Source organism: Musca autumnalis, unplaced genomic scaffold (assembly GCF_047663935.1).
Source record: "Musca autumnalis isolate F117 unplaced genomic scaffold, ASM4766393v1 scaffold_5, whole genome shotgun sequence".
In the NCBI taxonomy this organism is placed as follows: Eukaryota; Metazoa; Arthropoda; class Insecta; order Diptera; family Muscidae; genus Musca; species Musca autumnalis.
This window is the reverse complement of record NW_027412088.1, coordinates 131,956,965-131,969,042: the sequence shown is the minus strand read 5'-3', so window position 1 is coordinate 131,969,042 and position 12,078 is coordinate 131,956,965. Positions and strand designations below refer to the sequence as shown.

At 31.6% G+C, this 12,078-nt stretch overlaps 1 protein-coding gene and 1 long non-coding RNA gene across 10 annotated transcripts in view; one reads left to right on the top strand and one right to left on the bottom strand.

The window, feature by feature from the left end:
* Positions 1–12,078, top strand: part of sns (nephrin adhesion molecule sticks and stones) — a 326,558-nt gene that overhangs the window by 223,434 nt on the left and 91,046 nt on the right. The window lies entirely within an intron of this gene.
* LOC141404867 (uncharacterized) lies at positions 6,676–11,999 on the bottom strand. Its single transcript, XR_012413088.1, has 2 exons — positions 9,241–11,999; positions 6,676–8,838 (listed from the first exon to the last, which is right to left on the bottom strand). It is a non-coding gene; the product is annotated as an uncharacterized lncRNA (long non-coding RNA).

Genomic DNA, 12,078 nt, shown 5'->3' with positions numbered 1-12,078 from the left:
CTTACTTACAACTATATGTGTGTTCCCGTACTTTTTCAATGGTAAAGGTAGTAAAAGAGCGAAATGTGAAAAATGAGATGCACATACAACTTTATTCAAAAAGTACGAGAACGGAAAAATGGAAAAAACGTAAAAAAAAAACTGGAACAAATGTCAAAGTCGGCCTACTAGCCAATCAGAAGGTGGCAACCATGTTACTATTTTTTCACGCTCAAATTTATCGTGTAAAAAGTTTGTAAAGATAGCGACATTCTTTTTTGTTTAAAGAGAAGTGAACATTTTACAACTTTTTTGTGTACGGGAATGGGTTTTTGCGTAAAATGTGTAAAAGTGGTAAAAATTGTAAAAACTTTTTAGTTCTGGAACAAAGCTTATTTTCATAATTTATTGTGAAAATTGACATTGAAAAAATCAACATGTGCGGACATCAGTTATTAAAAAACGCGCACTTCATTGGCGATACTGAGCATTTTACATACGTTTCACATACCATTAATTACAATTACAATATTTTTATAATCAACTTAAATATTGAGACAAAAAATCCAAATCACTTTGACCTGCTTTAATACCCACTTACTAAACAAGAAACGAATATATTTTTTCATAATTACACGCAGCGCGATCCTATAGACAATATCTTACACTATTTAGTGAAAATTTATATTTTTTCGATTTTTAGCCAGGTTTTGTTTTGTCCACTGTGCACTGTGCTGAAAATTGTCTGCTGTGCAAAGTAATAAATTAAATTAAAATCAAGGCGAATTTAACAAGGTGATCCTATAGGCGAATTCAGGCCGAAGTCTTCATATGCTGTCAAATTTTTTTGCGCGAAATATCCACAAAAGGTTGAAGAAAACGGTAAAATATTCTTCGCGAAGTTTAAATAAAGATGTTGTCCACAGATATTCTTTATAAAAGCGAAATATTTGTTATTTATTTTTGATTAAAAATATGCTTTGACAGCAAATGAAGACATCAGATGGTAGTATTGTATAACCTTTTTTCTTCCACCATGATTAAAATCCAAGACCCGACAGGAAAAAACATTTCTAGGGAATATGCAATATAGACCGAGTTGATTGGAAAGTATTTATAAAATATTTTAATGACAAGATTATTACTCGAAAAAATAAATAAATATATTTTTACTATTTTTTTCGATAACGTAAAGGAAAAATTGTTATCGTAGTAAAAAGTAGTAGCTTCTTGCAGGTTCTGGAATACAGCAATTATTTAAAAAAACTAATTTTTTCAACACATTTTTGCCGCTCACAAACGTATCTTATACATATTTCTTTTTTGTTGTGGACTTTTTGGCTGTTCCATCTGTACAAAAGTTAATGTAATCTATAATGTTATCGAATGAAACACAAGCAGTTTTTGCTCCCATCACACAGGACACACCATGTCTATAATGAGCATTTGAGTATGTGTAATGATACAACGATAGACTTTTGACCTTAAAACTTTAAGAAGGAAGAGAGACGGCCAGTTGAAAGATTGCCCAGAAACAAAGCAAAAAAATGTGTTTTAGTGTGCCAATAGAATTCTTCTGCAAACATGTTGCTTGAAAGTTGCGACCATTGCATCATTGGTAACTATGCTTTGTCCTGGAAAAACTTTTACACTTTTTATTCTGTCTGTCACATATCTAATACATACAAAAACTGACATAAGATTGGGTGGATCGACTCAAGTATGCAGTACGAAAGACTTTCATCGGTTGCTTTTGATGCACAAAACCTTTAGTTTTTAACTATGTGAAAATATGGGCAAGTTTTCAAACTTTTGCATTTATGTCACTTTATTTGAAAAGTATATCGTTGACATTTTTTTGTGCTATTGTTGTTATTTATTTTTTTAGGGGCCTACAGCCGCCAACGTCATGTACCAGAGAGTTGAACACTTTAACGTAATGATTTGATTTCACACTTGTTTGGAGTTTTTTTTTTTATTTAATTAGACATCGTCGTGCTGTATTTACTGATGATACTAGTTGAGACGTGCAGATCAGAGAACTTTTATTTGGGCCGATTGAATACTTTTATAAAAAAAAACATGCACGTTTAGTCATACTTAAATATATATTGACATACACAGTTTTATAGAATGTTCAAATTTCTAACATATTTTTAAGGTAGTATTGAACTTTCGAATGTAGGTCATTATAGGTGTACTGGGGCTGAGTTTTTGGAACTTCGTACATAAGGATAATAAAAGTGCTAAAATGTAATAAAATTAGTAGTCTTTGTAAAGCTAAAATGCCATTGATGTTACGTCCAATAAATGTACCAAATGGTTTTTGAAAAATCGTACACTAAAAGGTACTAAAATTGGTGTTATGTAGAGCTAACAACTTGAAATTTGATTTTAAACGTTCGATTGCGATTAAGGTTTTGGATAGGGGCGTGGTTATTGAAACTCGTACCTAGTGATGGAATTCTGTTGGAGTAGGATGGAGATAAGAAGGAGGTTCTATAAATTCGTTCTAAGTAACCATTGCGTACTGACTAGTGAGCACGTTTATCGGACAACACCTTCAGGTGCCTCTCACAAAATTCAAAATTTTCCCTTAAGCCTAGTTTTATGACTGTTTGTTTTGACTGTTTTACAGAGTTTGCAGCGATTGTTAATTTCTATAAGGGATTATGGGAAATACGTAACTTTTGCAAATTTCTTGAGAAAGAAATTACTTTTTCTCTGAAACTTAACAAATTACCGTAGCGTTTATTTTTCCTCAGGTACTAAATTTAAGTGAAATTCCAACTAGTGGACTAGAACTTAGGGGGAAAATGGAGTGTCCTCTTTCAGCCCATATATACTTTTGTACACGTCCCGTCCATTGAACACTTTTTTAAATTAATTAAAATTACATAGGTAGAATGTGTGTTTTATTCATACCGTTTCCCATATTAGTTATAGCTTTTCTACAAAAATGGATATTTTTACAGTGTTTTATTTAACTTGCTTTGGTGTCCGTTTAGTTAAATTCTAGTAACTCATTTTTAAAACATTTGCAGTTGACCAATCGAACTGAAACTTTTCACACTTTTCAGATTTTTTCCTATAGCCCCAATATAGCGGTACCTCCCAATTTAGTTCAAATCTAGTAATTCATTTGTAAGACAGTTGCAGTTGACCAATCGAACTGAAACTTTGCACACTTTTCAGATTTGGATGACAATACACGAATATGAAATCAAAACCAATATGGGTCCATTTTTTCCTATACCCCCCATATATCGTACCAGACGTTTTAGTTCAAATCTAGTAACTCATTTTTAACACAGTTGCAGTTGACCAATCTTACTGAAACTTTGCACACTTTTCAGATTTGGATGACAATACATGAATATGAAACCAAAACCAATATGGGTCGATTTTTTTCCGATAGCCCCCATATAGCGGTATCACCCGAATTCAGGTGTTTAGAGTTTTTATCTACTTTTTCGGCCTAAATTGACTGTATTTTGGTTATTGACTTCTCAGTGGTCAAAAATGTATTTACTAAAAAGTTAAAAATAAAAATAATTAAAAATTAAGTTTCAGTGTTTTATTTATAAATGCACTTAAAACTAGAAAATAATTTGTCGCTTAGCATCAATAAGTATATTCTTCCTCATGATGGAATCTCCCAAATAAAACGCTTGTCGTTTAATTTTGCCACCTTTATTAATTTAAATGCAAGCGTTTTATTTTGGGAGATTCCATCACGAGGAAGAATATACTTGATGAGGCTACGCGACAAATTATTTTCTAGTTTTAAGTGCATCTGTAAATAAAACACTGAAACTTATTTTTTAATTATTTTTTTATTTAAATTGTATATGAGTTTTATCAATACCCAAGGAGTAAATTTTTATTTTTAGTTTTATGATTACCCAAGGAGTAAATTTTGATTTTTGAACATAATATAAATTTTTCGAAAAAATATGTTTGAATATTTTAAATTAAACTAAATTTTTGTTGTAATTTATTTATGGACGTTTGGCCATTTTTAATAAATTGCAACATATGAAAAAGTCAAAAACACTCATATTTTGATGCAAAATATGAAAAAAATCAAAATTTTAATTTGGACCCTGACCTCTGCAACTGCTAAACCGAATTTTTTCATGAATTTTAAAAAAGCTATATATCGGGCAGGTGCTTGAAGATACTTCCCTCATAAAATTTCAGAATTTCGCTTAAGTCCAGTTTAAGTTCGGGGATTGTTTTGAAATTGTTGTCAAATTTGTTTAATGTGAGAAGTGGCAAGTCCATGCTTTCTGACATATCAAAAGAAATGAGTCATAAAATTACATCCAGTTTTTATTGGATATTCCTCCCACTTTCTGGTGAATATTTAGGGCAACTCCTTGATATAGATCTCGCACTAAAGTTTTTATAAATCTTTGTTTCAATACTGTAGTTTAATTCCGTGTTGATCAGGTCTGTCAGTGGAAGAATTAGTTTCACTACCCCAAAAAAGCCTTAAAATTTACGCTGCAATCTTGCAAAAAATTCTTTTGTTACTTAGAAAAATGCAACTTATGTCCGTTATTGTTTTTTTTTTTGTACTGTGACAGGCTGGCATATATCTTACGCAAAGCTGGCTGATACTTTTTTAATTGTTTTTTTTTTTCATACAAACTCAAAAAATTTTTAGTTGCATGATTTCATAGAAAATATATCAATGCACTATAGGTAATTTGCCCTGTTTTTGAGACAAAAATTAATAACTGCGGAATTAAAGGATTTTTTAACTTTTTAAATTATTTATGTGTAAAAGTGAGATGAAACAAAGATTTTTACAGATAAATTCGGATATAAGGAACAACGGTTATAAGCAACTACGTATATAACGAACAAAGCTATTTTTTCCAATGTCATTATCATTTGTTTTCTTATACACAACAAACTGTTGAAAACGATCACGGTAGTAAGTAACAAAAAATTTGTCCCCGCGAGTAGATTTTCCAACGAATTGTTACTACAGTTTTGTATATTTTTTGAACATACGTTAATAAAGACGAGTTTAGTACTCCTTTAAACCGTATTAATGATTAATATGTAATAGAGATATAAAATAAAGCTTACTACTGCCGCACCGTTTATAGAAAACCACGGATATACCGAACAATTTGTCGCCATTACTTATTTTACTTGCAATGAAATTGTAAACAACAACATTTTTTATATGTATTTATTATTTATTTCCTCAATCCAAAATTACACAATTTTAAGACTTTTTATTGAGAAGTAACCTTATAAAATCTGATAAATATCAAAAAACGGGCAAAAATCGGGTTTTGAAACCTAGTAATACCAATGCAGAAGACTTTCATTAATGTGTTCTAGGTGGCAAAATCACGGCCAAACACGGCCAATTTAGTATAAGTTTATACGAAGTGAGTTTAAGAAAAATAAAATATTTATTTCCGACATTTTGTGTTTTTTGGTCGCTACCCAAAATGTTTAAGCTATATTATGTATTAAATAAATTCCTCTCGCAATTGTCAATCTATTCCATTTTACATATATTCATATTTGGTTTATTTTTCCGCGATTTTAAATACATTGAATATGCCTTACAATATATATTTTTTTAGTTCTTCTTCAAAATTCTCACTTTGACTGCAATTAAAACCGCGATAATTACGCTATTTTGAAAAATATCATTCATATTAATAAATTTTGACATATTCTTTTTTCAATGCCATCTAAAAAATTATTATTATTAAAAGTTGCAAAATCGACTTTTTGCCTCAAAAACAGGGCAAATTACCTATAGTGCAATGGTCTGGAATCGTAATAAATTTTATTATTTATTGCTTTTACATCAAGCAGTGGATGTATAATTATAATAATATAACTATAGGAGAATAGTACAAATAACTCCTAGCTTTGGGACTTCAATGTAACATTCAGAAAAAATCAGGATCAAATTTCCATTACAATAGATATTTGTGATAATTTTTAATAAAAAACTTTACTTTCGATATGCAGGTTCTGTGCACCTCCTTACTGGACTATGTATACAAAGTCAAGCATACGATACAAATATTTTGTTTTTTTTTTTACTTTAAATGTATATCACCGTATACAGTGTTCATGTATATTACACATATATGTATATATCATATGTTTGTGTCTTTTTGCTTTTTTATTGATTTTCAACGTTTGCAATTTCTTTTTTGTGGCTATTTACGGTAGACTCTTAATTAAAATTGTACAAAGTAGAATCGTCTGTTCTTTTAACTAATACTGGCCACACACTGACAAGATTGAAGTTAAATGCAAGTGCAGTATTGATTCGTGCAAAATGTATGTGTGTGAGTGTGCGTATGTGTGTGTGTCTAGTCGAAATATCAGTGATCCATGGCTAATGTGAATTGATTTGATTGAGGTTTTTGCGGTTACCATCGTCTTCCAAGAACCATGAAAAATCCAATAAAATGCTAAATAAAAAGTGTGGCTAAGAAATTTAGTGGTTGGTATTTTGAAGAATAATTAAAAACTTCAAAGAATTACGGAAGTCATTTTAACAAATAAATATTGTGAATGGCTTATTTGTGTGAAAATGGCTTCAAGTGAACAATAATCTTGTGAACGATGTGGAAGAAAAAACTTCACTTATTCAATTATAACAAAAGTAGAACTATTTGTAATGACATTAAATGAAATATATAGTTTTATTTTATTATCAGCACTATCATCATGATCGTTGCAAATAGCTAGGCAGTTGTAGAGGACAAGATTAAAAAAAAAAAAAACATCCAACAGAAAGTTAAACTATTTGCCGGATACCACTACTACTGCTGCTGCAGTTGTTGTCGATTGTTTTATTAAAAGTTCGGCAGAGAAAAGTTTTGCCATTCCCGTTTGCTTTGCTGCTTCAACCACAGCATAAAGTTAGAGTCATAACTGGCCACAACTATGAACTATAATATTCAAGTAGTTCCTGTGTATTCCTATCTAAATATATGGCTGTTGTTTTGTATTTGGTGTTCATTTGTTTAAAGTAAATTACTGCCACTGGACACTGCCTCCATAGTGGTCAAAGTTATTTTTTTCAACGTTCTCATTTAAATTATAAAATAGAGAAGAACCAAAGCAAACTATGAATATGACGAGAACTAAAATTCTTTCAATGACACAAAATCTTAGTTATGTATTATATTTTATATTATATTTTCACTTGCTTTGAATTATATAAATTGTATATTCGATATGTTCCACTTAATTGAATTGGATTTCTTTTTGCAATAGATTATAGAATATTTTGAAAATTCTTCAAGCTATATGACAAAATTAAAATCTGTCCTAAACAATGTACATTGTATCCACTTCTATGTTTCATTGTATATGTAAGGGGAGACTTAACAAAAAACACTAATAAAATATTGTTAAGGAAGTTTTAGCAACTTTCATAAAAAAATGAAAAAAACATGCTTATAAATCGTATGTTTCTCTCCGAATACAACATGAAAAAGTCTGAAGCAAAAGGAAAAATACATGCATACATTTGTGTGTAAATGTATATAACTTGAACAACGACAGCATTTTTGTATTTCCAGCTAAAGGAAGGACCACATATTTTTCCTGTTGTAACCACTGCTGCTATGGTATTAAGATAAAGTCAAGTATGGGAGTGAAATTAATTTGCAAGAGCAAGGGAGTGAAGGAATTATTATCTCCGAAGTTGGTAGAAGCGAAATTGTTGAACAATTGTCGATAAATTCAATTGAATTGTCAATTCTCACATCTTCACCCTTTTGCACAGACCAAGCTAAAGTTTTTCATTGATATTTTGCAGGCAATTATAAACGTTCATCATAACTTTGTATGCGTATACGTCGTTCATCCAATAGTTTCAGCAGCAATAACAGTAGCACTACTGTTCGTAACATCGAACTTGATGAAGTATATGTAAATTGCGGCATCGGTTGATGGACAGCAACAGTATGAAGGAATTGATAAATGACTTGACAATTGGTATATCCTGTTCAGATTTATGTTTTGCTCTTTAAAACTACATTTTGTTCCCTTTTAATCGTTTTTTTGTGTTGCCGAAAAGTTTATTTTTTTCAATATCAAACTTTTCGAATACTTTATTGCTGGGATAACCACCTTTTATATATTTTTATAAAGTTGACTATTTTCCAAATTTTATTGTGTCAATTTTGGCAAATAAGTACATTTTTAAAGATGTTTTTGGATTGTTCACAATACTTCTAGAGGCCCGTAAATTGAATGTATGATAATAGCAGTCAACTGTGGTACTGCCAAGGTATAGGTTTTTAATGTGTGAATATCGCCACTGAATAATATAAATAATATAAAAACATTCCTACAAAGTTAAATTTCGGTAGTACGCTAAAGTCTTTATAAAACCCATGGGCGGCTCTACTAATATCTGCTCAAGATTAATTTTCGTTGGGAAGGAAATAACCGTCTGGTACTAGGGAATTTCAATGCTCATCACGAGCTTTGGCGCTCCGTCCTAGATAATGACCAGAGTGGCATGGCGCTGACAGAGCAGATTGATGACTACACATTTAGCACCGCGAACAAGGACGCCTAACGATGTCTTATATCAATGCGTAAAGTCGCTTGAATGAAAACATTTCAGAGAATCATGAATCATGAGAATTACAGAGAATAATGAACTCTGCAACTGCCCGGTCTATTCCTCTAGGAAAAATACCCGAGATAAGACCTAACTTCCCTGCAGAGGCCGCCATGCAGCAAATTGCCATTGCCATGCCACACCAAGCCAGATGATTCAAGAACTGACGATCAAGATCAATAGGTTTGTTGACGAGCATAAAAGAAACATTTTTGCTAGGAAACCTGAATAGCTGCAGCATTAGCACAAGTACTGGGAAACTGCGGTCAACTATTATGGATTAATGCCTTCCACCTTGGCAGTTAAGTCGAGATCTTCACGATCTAGAAAGAGAGAAATATAGAGAGACAAAAAATAACTTCTGGTTTATCAAGCTTATACGACAGGACAAAATGCTATTCATAGGTAAGTAAGTCGAGATCCTAATGATCTAGAGAAATAGAAAGAGTGAGAGAAATCTAGAGATACAAGAAGAACAAACTCCCAAGACAGACCTAAGTGGTTTTAGCCACCTGCGCTATGGATGATGTGAACGCCTTAATTTTACTGGGCTAGAATTGATAATTCGACAAAAGACATATGTGCAGTGTGTACATTATACCAACAGGACACACGATACGATACACTTTTTCGACTGTCCCAAAATGCCCAATCATCGGACATCTCTCTCTCTCTCTGTAGACGGACATGAACAACCAAATTCATATTAAATACGATCCAAGAAATTACCTTAATCTATATTTATGCGCAAAAATGTTGAATATTTGCGGGGAATGTATCCGAAAAAATGGACTGATAATTCAGTTTCTTATCTCAGGAAGTCACTTTCACAGGAAAATAATTATAACGCTGTAAGAGGGAGAATATAAGAAAATTAAAACGATCCAAGATCCAAAGAAAAGATCAATTTGAACTTTTGTGGATGTATTAGGAGTCGCAATAAGTTTAATAAGATACTGGACATATGTATGTATAAGTGGTTGATCCAAATCAATACACATGTTCCTTTAAAGCAGCAAGAAAAAACACCTTTGTTTAAAAGGACAATTCACACCCAAGTTCGAACTCTACACATCAGAGTTTATTTTCACTTCAGTTGATAAAATATGGCTATGGTTTAACTCTAATCAAGGTTTAGGAGCTGTAGGGTGAGGCAATTTATAACTATTTTTTGTTGCATAATTTATTGACAATATGGATTGAACTTTTCAACAATCTAAACACTTTGAGATACATACATGGATATTTTTGTTGTATGGTGTTCAATCTTAATTTACATCCATTCGAATTTTCATCAGCTTCCAAATATAGATGAATGTCTTTTAATACAAACTACCAATGCAAAAAACAAGTCATCGATTTTTTAACAAACTTTAGTTTGGCAACACAGAGCTCATACATGAACATACACACACATGTAAATGCATGGGTTTTAGTCATAGATTAGAAAAAAACCTGAATTTATGTGCAATGACTGTTTGAGCTTTAACAAAATCTTTAGCTCATAAGTTTTGTTCTAAATTTACACATTCTGTTCATCTTTAGTTCAGATTTTTTCGTTTTCTTCTATTTTTTTACAAAGATTGGCTTCGACATAAAGATTGCCCTAGGAACAAAAGAATTTATTTCATGTCTAGAAAAATGTAGGACGAACTCTGTGGGGCCATCCAAAAAAAATCATCACATCTGCATGCAATACAAACATACGTACGTGTGTACATAGCCACATAAAGTTTCATAACAACATGCATAAAGCTACTTGTTTAACTTTAAAAAATAGCATGTAAATAATGGTGAATGAGTTAGTAAGTTGTGAAAAAGCTCACTGTGACCATGAGTTTCATGAAGAGTTCTCATAACTTGAACACTGACATGTGCATGTGTGTGTTTGTGTGTATCAAGCTTGTTAGAAAATACAACAGTGTATGTGGAATGCTGTGCAAAAAGAGTTGTTTGCAATGGTGTTGTCAAAAAGGTTTTGAGTGTTTGAGGCAATAACAAAAAATGTAATAGATCGGTTTACGGCAAAAGAACAGAAAAACATTTTAACAAAATAAAAACAAGAAAATCATTAAATTCATATAAACAAACACTTAAATATTCGTAGTGGTAAAAAATTAAGAAAACTGTTACGAGTATCTCATTTCAACCATAACATGAAACTAACAAAATTTTGTATAGTTTTATTTCTCATAAGTATTTTGAAACCAATTTTTTAATGAATATTTTTTTTCGACCCACTTTACTGTCGACATATCTAAAATAACTGGAGAGCACTTCAATTTGTTAACGTGTACGCCACCACTACACTGTACTCATATTCAGAACATTTCTACTTGAGGTGTTGTTTTTATTTTCGTTGTTATGCTCGCACATTGATGTGTTTGTTGTACAGCGTTTGACTTACGTGTTGATTAACTTTTGACTTCTAACTAAAGCAACACAAAATCTTAGCTTTGGGGATGTAACAGGGCTATATGCCAAGAGTCAGAAGTGATTTGTTGCGCCGAGCAACTTATATTTCTTTGAATGCTTTTTCACAGCTTATCACTTCACTCATATTCTACGTAATTGGAAAATTTGGGAGCAGATGTAAAGGGCCATTTTTCGTCTTTTAATAGAAATAAAAACTAATCTCTCATACAAAATATAATACGATTCCAATAACATGCAAGTATTTTATCTTATGCCACATATAGAATTTAAATCATGGGGGAAATATGTACAAAATGTACTTGATCATAATTTGGAATGCTCTCATTTAAATATATACTGCTTTCAATTAAAAATATACTGCAAACAACTAAAAATTCATTTAATAGAATAAAAGCTTTGGTATGGTAGTAGTTGGAGTTGTATATATAAATATTACGAAATGCAAAGTTGGATCAACCAGCGTACTCATTCCATGAGTTATTCTGCTCACCAGACTTTTTCGGGCAATAAGGGATTTTAAGAGCCACAAAAAATATGTCGTTGTAATTTCTAGTGTATGTTAAAATTTGTGAATTTCCACATAATTGCAATACATATACAGAACTTGCATAAAATACCACAAATTCTGTAGAAACAATTAACATCTTCACGAAACATTTCTATAACCTAGATTTTTATTTGCTTAAACGGATAACTTTTTCCTTCTTTATGTTAAATTTCGCATCCAATTTTTATCGCATTCGTCGTTGTATATTTGTTGTTGGTGATTGACATATGACGCTCAATAAGAACATTTTGTCATTTTCCCAGCGCATACATAACCGTCAAGAGCCATTCATCCTCCTTCTCATACAAACATTCATTTACCGAAGCCGTTCTGTTTTAAACTGTAGAAAACTATTTGATTTGAAAAGTAATTGATGTGGAACGATATCCCAACAAAAAAGAAGAAAAAGTGTTGCAGATATTTTTAAGCACCTCAATGGCATTCGAAGGTCGAGTTGGTATGGGCGCCTTTATTTGATGTT